We start from the raw sequence: 11,079 nt of genomic DNA, 5'->3' as shown, positions 1-11,079 counted from the left end.
AGGTATCACTGTAATGGTTTGGGAGACCAGCTTTTGAGTTCTTCAGAAGTCTTCACCAGGGTGGATGAACCCTGATACTACTGAGCAAGATGGACCAATGACCTGACTCTTATGAGGCAACTTAATATGTTCTTATGTTGTCGTAATTACTGAAATGATTGCCGCTCTTTCATTTGGTGGCCTCTGTGTCACTCGATCTAATGGTAGGGCTGACCCTACTTCACATTCTCCCCGCCCCTCAGCAGATGGAACAGAGTGGGTGGCACTGTGGTCTAAACCACTGAGCCTCTTGGGCTTGCTGATCAGAAGGTCGGTGGTTTGAATCTGTGTGAAGGGTGAGCTCCTGTTGCCCTGTCCCAGATCCTGCCAACCTAGGAATTCGAAAGCATGCCAGTGCAAGTAGATAAATAGGTAGCGCTGCAGTGGGAAGTTAAATGGTTTTCCGTGTGCTCTGGCTTCCGTCATGGTGTTCCATTGCATCAGAAGCGGTTTAGTCATGCTGGCCACATGACCCGGAAAGCTGTCTGTGGACAAATGCCAGCTCCCTCGGTCTGAAAGCGAGATGAGCGCTGCAACCCCATAGTCATGTTTGACTGGACTTAACCGTCCAGGGCTCCTTTACCTTTTACAGCCTCGGAACCTGGAAGATGCATTGAGCCATCATGGCTCATAGTCACTGATCAACCCCTCACTCATGCATTTGTCTAATCCCATTTAAAAGTCATCTAAGCTAGCGGCAGTTGTCAAATCTCATGGCAGAGGGTTAATTATATGCAGCTAGTAATCGGAGAAAAATGAACCTGTAGTACTGAAATCAGAGGCCAAAATCTTGGCTAATATGTCTGTTTCAGGTGTGAGGAACATTTTCAGCCACATTCCCTTCAACCTTCTGGGGTCCACATGCCGGTGGTTGGGAAGAGGTAAAAGTGGGAACTGAGCAGAGAAACAAATGTGAATGTTAGCTTTGGATGGAGGCTAGTTTCTGCACACATTTTCCTCCACTGAGACAAGCAAGAAGTATTTCCAGAGATCCTCAAGGGGAGTTCAAAGCAGGGCCAGTAGTAATGGGGTGTGGCTTGAGGAGAATCCCAAGGGCCAGAGGCCAGGGAGGAATATTTGGTTCCCGGGTCTGGGGTTTCCCATCCCTGTTTTAGAGCCCCCTTGAGGGAAAAGTAAGAACCTCTTACAACATCAGACACATCATTCCTCAGCCTTTTGAGATTCACAGTGCAGTCTTGCTCCTTGCAGCTCATCTGACCCAACGTCCCATAGTGAAGGCTCCAAGACTGAGGTATCAGCTATGTAATGCAGAATGGCAACTCAATCCCGCATCTGTCACACAGCCTTCCCCAACCCGGTGCCCTCCAGATATTTAAGCTACAACTCTCAGCAACCTGACAATTAGTCATGCTGACTGGGGATAATGGGAGTTGTATTGCAAAACAATGTATGGCAAAACAATGTATTGCATGGCACCAGATTGAGGAAGGCTTCCCTCACATATGCGGCCTGGAGGCTCTGCAAGGCTTTGAATGTGAACACCAGTGCCTTGACTGGAGTTTGGAAGCTAACTGGCAGCTGGTAGAGTTGCTGACTTTCTGTCCAGCACCCTTCATTGGGTGACAGTGGTGTTTGTGAGTCACTGAGAAAAGGGAGCCCTAGCAGTCAAACCTAACGGTTTCAAGAGCAGAAAATAGCTTGAAAGGGTTTCAAAGACCTGAGGGGAGAGAAAAAGATGGGAAGAAGATAATAATGCCGCTTTCAGTTCGTAATATCAAGGACAAAAACTGTACAACGGGGGAACAGTCAGGTTCAAAACCTTAAAAGGAAACAGAAGGGCAGCAAAGAGCAATATAATTTAAAGTACAGATAGCTCCTTGTTTGTACCAGAAGGAAAGGAAGTTATAACGTAAAGGCTACCTTCAGACTCTTAATCCATTGTTAGACCTACTCAGAGTAGACCCTTTGAAATTAATGGGCCTGACTAATTTAGGCCTGCTAATTTCAGTCGGTCTATTCTGAGTAGGAGTTAGCTGGCTACAGCGCTCCCTTTTCGTAGGAAGGGTTCATTTGAATACTGGAAATTTAGGTTTGCAGAATTAAAAGTGGATTAAAGAGCTCAGGCACAAGAAGCCCACTTTTTCTTTTTGAAGGATCTTTTGCATTTAAGAAAGTGATGGGGAAATGCAGTGGCGGAGCTTCAAGCTCTGGTACGGGGGGGGGGCGGAGAGCGGGCAGGGGCAGGGCTGGCGCGCATCCCGGAGGCATGGCGCGCCACCCAAAGGGGCGGGTTGTGTGTTCTGGGGGTGGGGTGTGCATTCTGGGGGTAGGGCTTCCAGTGCGGGCAGGAGGGCAGCTGTGATGGAACCCCACCGGGATCACGCTGCCTCCGCCAGTGGGGAAATAAACTAATAAGTGTGGGATAATCAACTGATTAACGGGAAGATGTCCAAGGAAATTGGGATGAAGTGAGGAGGGATGCGAACAAATCAAAACAAATGCTTAGTAAAGCTCAGACATTGTCTTTCCTTCGCATAAGCTTTGGAAAAGCAAATCAGGATCAATGTTCAATAAACAGATTTTCTCTGGGAGAGCCCTAAAATCTCCCATAGTAAATATGTGGGGAGTGGGGCATGGAGAGGTTGTACTTTGATGGTAGTGGCAATTGAAGGCCAAACATTTAACACTTAATGAGCATCATACAGTGATGTCTCTGGATTTTCCTTGACTTCAAATGAGAGGAGGGGGATGTTGTTATCTAAGCCGCAACACACAGGGAGGGGAGATTTATCGCTGTCTCCCTCCAGCTATGATTGGGATTACGATCCCCTCTCCTTGTGGCAAGGCAGTCTGGATAACAATGCCTGCCCCCCCAATATATATATATATATATATATATATATATATATATATATATGTGCAATGAAAGTGAGTCTCAAGATGTTGCTGTAGGCATCTCATGAAGCAGAAAAATTAATTATTTTAAAGCTTTAAAATACCCTTAAAATACCTAGAATGTAAAATCAATCTTCATTAAAACAAAAATACAACCTAAAACTAATAAAACAGTACGAAAACATTAAAAAGCAAATAAAGCAGAGATTTGGGGGATTCTTATGCATAAATCAGGGTCCAGTTTTCTGGTTCAAGGAAAAGCATTTGAAGCCACTGTCGACCGTTGCTTCACCTCTGAATTACATTCCACATTACAGGGGCAGCAGCAGAAAATGCCTATTTTTGAGACACCGCCCTAGTGATAGTCTGTAGGGTGCAGTGCATTTTGGCCCTGAGTGTCATGAAGTAGTGATCCTTTGAGCAAGTATCACTGGGTGGAGCCCATCAGGCAGATGGTAACAATTAGCCCCCCAAGTGGGAGCCTGTGATGGGGCTGGCTGGTTGCTAGCATTCCCCAGCCCCTATAAATATTCAAGTTAACCTTCTGGAGCGGGAGAGAACACGCCGTGTTTTAGACTCGCCGTTTGATGTTCTGTAGCTGGTGCTGGAGAAGAAGCCAATCGAACCTGGTAGCCCGTTCGGTGCCTGTGTGTGATTGATTAGTAGCTTGGAGGGAGGACTCGGGTAAGCGACCCCCTCCTTGGCACCGAGATGAATGGGAGACTTGCTTAGGTGTCACTAGGGGGCAGGCTGGGCTGGCACTTCTTATGCCTAGAGTATCTGCAAAGGCTTTCTGTAACTATTTCAAAGCAATTGTCTTATTCTATTGCTTTTGCACACTATCCCATTTGCAGAACCTGTTTTGTTGCTCTGCGGAGACCTCTCTTTGCTTTGTTTCATTTTCATCAGTTACACTGGGATGAAATTAGTCACTTGGTCAAATATTTAAAGACACTGGGCTCCAGGGGGTTCAGATCTTGTTCTTGGTATAAGCATCACAGGCATTGCTTTGTATCACACTAAAGGAGTGTGACACAAACTAAATTGGTGACTGGGCAAATATAGCCCCTATGCTGGGCTTGGGTCTTTTGAGAATATTTGTTGAAAAGCAACATTGCACATTCTTTTGTAATTCAAGAGAATCTTTAATAAAAATTATTTCAGAAAATGCTTTTATTAGTCGTACTATCCTTGCACTTGTCCTTATGCTTCACAAGTAGCATAATATCCAATTCCCATATAAAATATGTCATGAGGTGGGGCTAAAGGTGCAGCCCCACAGCCCCTTTCCTCAGCCTCTGAAGCAATAATGCAAGTCTCACATGGAGGTGGCTTAAGAAGCATGTGTTTACTGCATGAAAAACCAAGTTAGCAAAATTCACAGTACACTGAAGAAGGCAACATAATTATCTTTTTTTATTTATTTAGGAGCGTTGTTAGTGTGAATGGAGACTGTACTACAAATGACTCAGTTGGTTTGGTTACAAAGTAAACAGGCTGCTAATGTCCTACAGTGAAGCAACTTTTACTCAAAAGGATGTTGGCTGTTCTGAAACCTTCACGTTACTCCCACCCACCTACCCACCCACAGAAGAGGACTTGCGGATGGAAGAAGAATCTGCCTTAGTTGGATTCCAAAGCAGACTCACCTTATCCAATCTGGATGGATTATGACCTGGAACAGATCAGTGGTCCACTTCAGAACCCGCAGTCCTGCAGATTCCATTATGAGGTGATCCAGGGGTTCTGTTCTGAATTTCCTCCATCTCCCCACCCCACCCCTTTATTTGTTTATTTAAAAATCGTGCAAGGAAATATTGTATGGGGTGTGGGGAAAAACATCTTTGTCCCCAGTGTTTGCTCTGACGGTTACTGCTGAAAGCTGAACTAAGCATCCATGGATGAAATGAAGAAGAAGAAGAAGAAGAAGAAGAAGAAGAAGAAGAAGAAGAAGAAGAAGAAGAAGAGGAGGAGGAAGAGGAGGAGGAGTTTGGATTTGATATCCCGCTTTATCACTACCCGAAGGAGTCTCAAAGCGGTTAACATTCTCCTTTCCCTTCCTCCCCCACAACAAACACTCTGTGAGGTGAGTAGGGCTGAGAGACTTCAAGGAAGTGTGACTGGCCCAAGGTCACCCAGCAGCTGCATGTGGAGGAGCAGAGACACGAACCCGGTTCCCCAGATTACGAGTCCACCGCTCTTAACCACTACACCACACTGGCTCTCATTGTATTCTCTCTCATTGCATGCCATTGTATTCTCCCTAAAATCCTGATATTCTAATCACTACCCATCTGCATCTTTCCATACTGTGATTCTAACCACCTGGTTAGAAAATTTCACAGTGGTGCAGAAGGCAAATGCATGGAAATAAAACCACATTCGGTATAAACTTCCTTGCAGAGAACAACCTGTGAAGGGCCCTCTGGCAAAAGTGGTGCTGGAATTTCAAGCATTAGGTGATGTATTATCCTTCCAGCTGTACATTTTTTTCCACGTCTCTTAAGAGAAGGATGCAATTCAGTAAAGTGCACTTCTGCCTTTTAAAAGCAACATGTGTTGTGGACCCTTATATTTAATCAGGTCGCAAAGAAATAAATGAGTTACAGCAGCCTGGGAAAATAACTGAGGATCAGTGTGAAATCTCCAACTTGGGTAATAGCATGTTCCCCCCCCCTACATATTAGAATGACTTTAAACACAGAGAGGACGCTCCCCCCTCTTTATAACATAACATGCTATTTACATAGATGATGGGTAGCCGCCACATTTACTCTCAGACTGCCGCATTAGCTTTGTACATTTCTAGGAGTGATTTATCGAGGAACCTTGGGAAGGTGTCAGCAAATTGTGCTATGTTGTGATCATTCTAAGTATTTCTCATGATGTACTGACTAAAAAACCAGCTTACTTTATCACTATAGGCAGAGGACAGCTTGTGTTTGTTGCACTACCTTCTATGAAAAATGTCATTTGATTTCACTTGCTTAATATGAAATTCCATAACCCACAGTGACAACCATTCTCATGCAGCATTATTATTATTATTATTATTATTATTATTATTATTATTATACCACCCTATATGCCAATATAAGTTGATACTTATGGGGTAAAAAATAATAAATACAGCAAGTGTGATGTAGTGGTCAACATGTTTCACTAGGACCTGGGAGACCAGGACTCAAACCCCATTCAGACATTTCACTGGTTGACTTTGGGCTAGCCACTGTCTCTTCGTCTAACCCATAGGGGATTACAGAGCTACTGTGAGAATAAAATGGAGAGCAACAAAACCATGTTGGTCACTGTGGAATATATAATATGGAATATAAATGGAATAAAAATAATGGCAACATGGTGGCAGACTCAACATGGCTAGTGCAGGCATGCCCAAACTCGGCCCTCCAGCTGTTTTGGGACTACAATACTCATCATCCCTGACTACTGGTCCTGTTAGCTAGGGATGATGGGAGTTGTAGTCCCAAAACAGCTGGCGGGCCAAGTTTGGCCTCGCCTAGGCTAGTGAATGTGAGCCAACATTGAGCAATCACACTTTTCATTTTTAGATATATACTTAAAATATCTTGATAGATATAGATTAGATAGATAGATGATAGATAGATAGATAGATACCGTAGATAGATGATAGATAGATGATGATAGATTGATAGATAGATAGATGATAGATAGATGATAGATAGATAGATAGATAGATAGATAGATGATAGATAGATGATAGATAGATAGATAGATAGATAGATAGATAGATGATAGATAGATAGATAGATAGATAGATAGATAGATAGATAGATAGATGATAGATATAGATAGATAGATAGATATAGATAGATAGATAGATAGATAGATAGATAGATGATAGATAATTTTTAAAGTCTTCCAGAAGCTTTTATAGCACATTACTTTGCACCACTCTGTTGAAAACTCATGCCACTGGTAAATAAATATTGGGTCCTGAAAGGACTCTCATACTCTTCAATAGCTTATAGATTTCGTGTTTAGTGGGATCCTAGTACAGTTGGCATGCAGGAAAAAAATTCTAAGACCATCAACATGAAGCACAAATGACTGAATAAAATTTGACAACTCCCAGAAGAGACATTTCCATCATGCAAGTCTGCAGCTGGCTTCATCCAAATAAATATTTAAAATAGTGTCCTGGTTGAGGTGGAGCCTAGTTACATTCAAATGGAAGATGATGCTTAGAGTTGCTTTTCTTTTCTGCTACACAAATGCTTGTATGATGAAAAGTTCAGTGCAGCCTATTTTACTTTTGGCAGATCTCTGGTCCTTCCTTACATATCAACTATAAAAAGCAGGAGCTTGGTAGGTTTAATTATAATAAAGCCACAAAAATAGCAGATATGAGTTTGCAGCCAAGGACTCATTTCATTTTTTGTACTGGTGCCAGTCTTGCATGAGAATCTCTTGAAACTGAGTCAGTGAGGAACAAAAAAAGGAGTGACTGGGTGTTCATATCAGTTGCTAATCTGAGAAACAGCTGGTATCCATGGAGTAAGCTTCCAAAAATATGTGCAACATGTCGGTATAAGCCAAAGACCACACTTTTAAAAGCTTGGATATTGCTCAAAAACCAGCACAAACTGCTTTCCTACTAGGGAGTCCCAATTTCATGACAGCTTTTTTCCCTTTTCCTTTTTAGTACTAAGGGCTGTAGTGGACCCACTGCACAGCTTATACACCTGCAGAGCCTTCCACTGAAATGCAAATAAAGAAATTTTTCTCCTCCACTCTCATGAATGGAGAAATCCATCAGGCATGTGCATAGGGTACATAGGGAGGAATGATTAGAGAGGAAAGCATTCTTTCACATCACATTATCCCCATCAGAAATGCTCTGCCATTTCATTAACTGTTTGAGGTTTTGTGGTTAGGAAATTGATGGGGAAATGCATTGCGAGTTTTGGACTGAAGCAATGATGAACAGGAAGTTGTATATACACCCCACAAGCAAATCAGGAAGAATACAGTATTCATTTATGTATAACCACCTCACCAACTAATCAAATCAAATGCTCTGTGAAGTCCAGATATCATTTAACCTCCATTTAAGCTTTCTGCAAACAAATCGGGATAAATGCTCAATAAGTAGGTCACCTGCAGGAACTCATAGGATTCTAGGAGAAATCCAGTATTATTCCTCATGTCAAAAGGCCAAAGGGAGGCAGAATATAGTGTCAAAATCTAGCACAGGCAACGCCAAGTAATGGAATTCAGCTTTAAAATTTAAGAGGAGAAAGCCAACATCACATATAATAATCAGAGCCGGGGGGGGGGGGGGTTGAGGGAATATAGACCTGGCTTACAAAACCCACTCCCATTTTGTTCCCCATCCAGGGGCAGGGGCAAGACTCCTCCTCCAAATTCCACTGAATCCCCCCTCTTGTTGGCAACCCCCCAAACCCTGGTGCCCAATCCCAAGATTTTCCTGAGAGTCCCGCTTTCTGTAGCAGAGGTTTCCTAGAGAGCACAAGGAGCCAGGAGTGGGAGGAGAGGGTGGGAAAGCCAGGTCACATGACTGTATTTCAAAGGAAGGTTAACTTTGTGTGCCACACAATATTAAAAAAAGTCCCTTTTCAAAATAAAACATTTTTCATTATTTTATCAGATTGCTATTTACACAGCTATTTGAACAGATCACAAAATGTTCACATAGCATACAATCACAGACAATTTGTTCAACCTGCTTGGGGGTGGGGGGTGAGGCGGAAATGCCTTTATTACTGAGAATTGCCTTTACAAGCTACCGTATACATGTCATCCACATGCATCTGAGTAAATCAGAATCTTTTTCGCTACTTCCTGCATCTTATGGATAAACTGCCAAGGCCAAGAACATAAAGGTTAGCGCGACTAGTAGCTGCATATTAAGAAATTGACGTGGGTGGTTCCTAATTGGTGGGCAGTGAAAGGTCGGGTTTAATATTTTAACCTCACTGGGTGGAAAGTAATAATAGTCTGTGCCTGCGAGAAATGATCTCAAGAGCAGGTGCAAGACATACAGAGCACTTAGATGTAGCAATTAAACTTGTAATACTGGGTGCAAAACAATTATGATCTGCGCGTCTTCCCTCAAATCATTTTATTATAAGGAGGCACTGTGTTGAAATAGAGGTTATATCGGCTAGAAACACATCGACCAATCTCAACAAGGCACGTTTCCCCCTAATCATCTCTGCTCTGTCAGTGTGCAGATCCAGACTTAGAGGCTTTGGAAGCATTAGAAATGTGAACCTTCAGATTACAGTCCATTTGGGTATGCTTAGCTTGAGTACGCCGGTTGTTACTAGCTTCTTTTCATAGCATGGACGGGGGGGGGGTGAGGAATAGCTTGGAAACATCCCAGTTCTCATCAGCACCCTGTAAAATCTGCATGCCATTTTTGCTTAGCAAATGAGAGAGCATTTATTCGAAAGGATCTGGAAGGCTTTCTTATTATTTGACATCCTGGATGCAGACACCCCCTGCATTAAAAAACAGGATCCCAGGAAGTGTAGTTTGTTAAGGGTGCTAGGAATCGTAGCTCTGCGAACTACAGATCCCAAGATTCTAAGCCTGCCTTAAATGTATGGTGTGTATGCAGCTCGTGTGCAAATTCTCAGGTTCAAATGGACTGGTGGAGATTTGAGAAGGTAAGGATTTCAACATAGGCAGCTAGGAATTGGGCAGAATCTGGAACTGACTTGCAAGGTTTGGGTGTGCTTATTTATTTGGCCCCAAGTTGGACTTCCTTTTAAAGCCATAATTCCCAGCTCAGGCACAAGGGCTGCTTTTCTGCCAAATCTCTGAACCCAGTTACAGTATGTGCCCTAAACCATAAGAGTGGTCTGTCTGTAAATGGGATATTGGAAAATGCCCGCCCAGTTTGCAAATACGTAATAATAATTACTTATGTTATACACTGCTGTGAAAGGCAAATGAAACTTTAGTCTTTCCCCCTTAATGCCTGGAGCCAAAGTGGTGTGGAAAAGGATTCTGGAGAATATCCAGTATTAAATATCCTTCTACAGAGTTATGCAAAGTCTGGCATTTAAACAACTGCTTTTGGTTGAGAAACCATATTCCAACTTTCCAATTTTTAAATTGTATTTTGACATGTCTTCCTTTGAGATCAGATAGGAGCACAGTTGCCGCAGAATAATGGAGGAGCATAAGAGCACCCTCATTCCTTACCCCATCAAACATGCACTTGAATTCCCATGAGAAGAGATGGGAAGACAGATGTGGCCAGTGCAGGGAGACTTTTGTTTTAGCTTTACATTTCAGAAATACCAAAGTGAGGATTTGATATTTGTATCTTTTCACTGCTGGCTAAAGAGTAGGTTTTTGCAAGCCTCGTTGTCTATAGTATTGTTCCCCTCTCCCTTCTGTTTTCACATTTCAATCCAATACAGTGGACACTTGGGTTGCGATGTGATCCGTGCTGGATGCATGTTCGCAACCTGCAGCGTTCGCAACCCACGTCTGCACATGCCTGGGTTGCGATTCGGCGCTTCTGCACATGTGCAACCGCCGAAACCCGGAAGTAACCCGTTCTGGTACTTCCAGGTTTTGGCAGTCCGTAACCTGAAAAACGCAACCTGAAGCATCTGTAGCCCGAGGTATGACTGTATACCTCTTTCTTTCATGAACCTTGACTTGCTAGGGCTTCAATCCTAAGGTGAAGGAGGGACCAAATCTAAAGTTGCTACAGCTGCATTGCCAAACACCCTGCCAGGCTCAAGTTGGCAGGGCAAATGTGAAGGCAGGGTAATATTCTTTGTGGGATGTAATCCATTGGTACCGTCAAAAGCAACATTCCTTATTTCCCTGGCTCTGGCTCACTCCACAAAAGAGCCAAGTCACACAGCCATTTTCTCAGTTGTTGTTTTCCTCTTGTCTTGCTTGTTCTATCTTTTTGCTGCTATGCCGCTCTCCTGCGGCCATTTTGTTGTATTAATGTAATTTTTGATGAACTCATTATTTATTGTGTAACTACCAAGTAAAGCCTGCCTTTCAGGGATCATATCATGAACTGAAATGTGAGTAAACTTTTTGTTACTTTACTCAGAAAGACTCCTGTGTCTTTATTCTTTTAAGAGGGATTAAAGGGGACACCAGGAAATAATCTTAACTAAGAGATTCAAACAAATCTTCAAACTA

General features: G+C 42.9%; 1 protein-coding gene across 1 annotated transcript in view; it reads left to right on the top strand.

Moving 5' to 3' along the window:
- The first annotated feature begins 8,879 nt into the window (after nt 1–8,879).
- Nucleotides 8,880–11,079, top strand: part of CCDC102B (coiled-coil domain containing 102B) — a 604,790-nt gene continuing 602,590 nt past the window's right edge. The window contains exon 1 of the mRNA XM_081205635.1: nt 8,880–8,893. The gene's annotated coding sequence lies outside the window, so the exon portion shown is untranslated. The remainder of the gene's footprint in view (nt 8,894–11,079) is intronic.

The sequence above is a fragment of the Podarcis bocagei genome (assembly GCF_964188305.1).
Source record: "Podarcis bocagei genome assembly, chromosome: 8".
Lineage (NCBI taxonomy): Eukaryota > Metazoa > Chordata > Lepidosauria > Squamata > Lacertidae > Podarcis > Podarcis bocagei.
The sequence above is the reverse complement of the archived record's forward strand: the minus strand, read 5'-3'. Positions and strand labels throughout refer to the sequence as shown.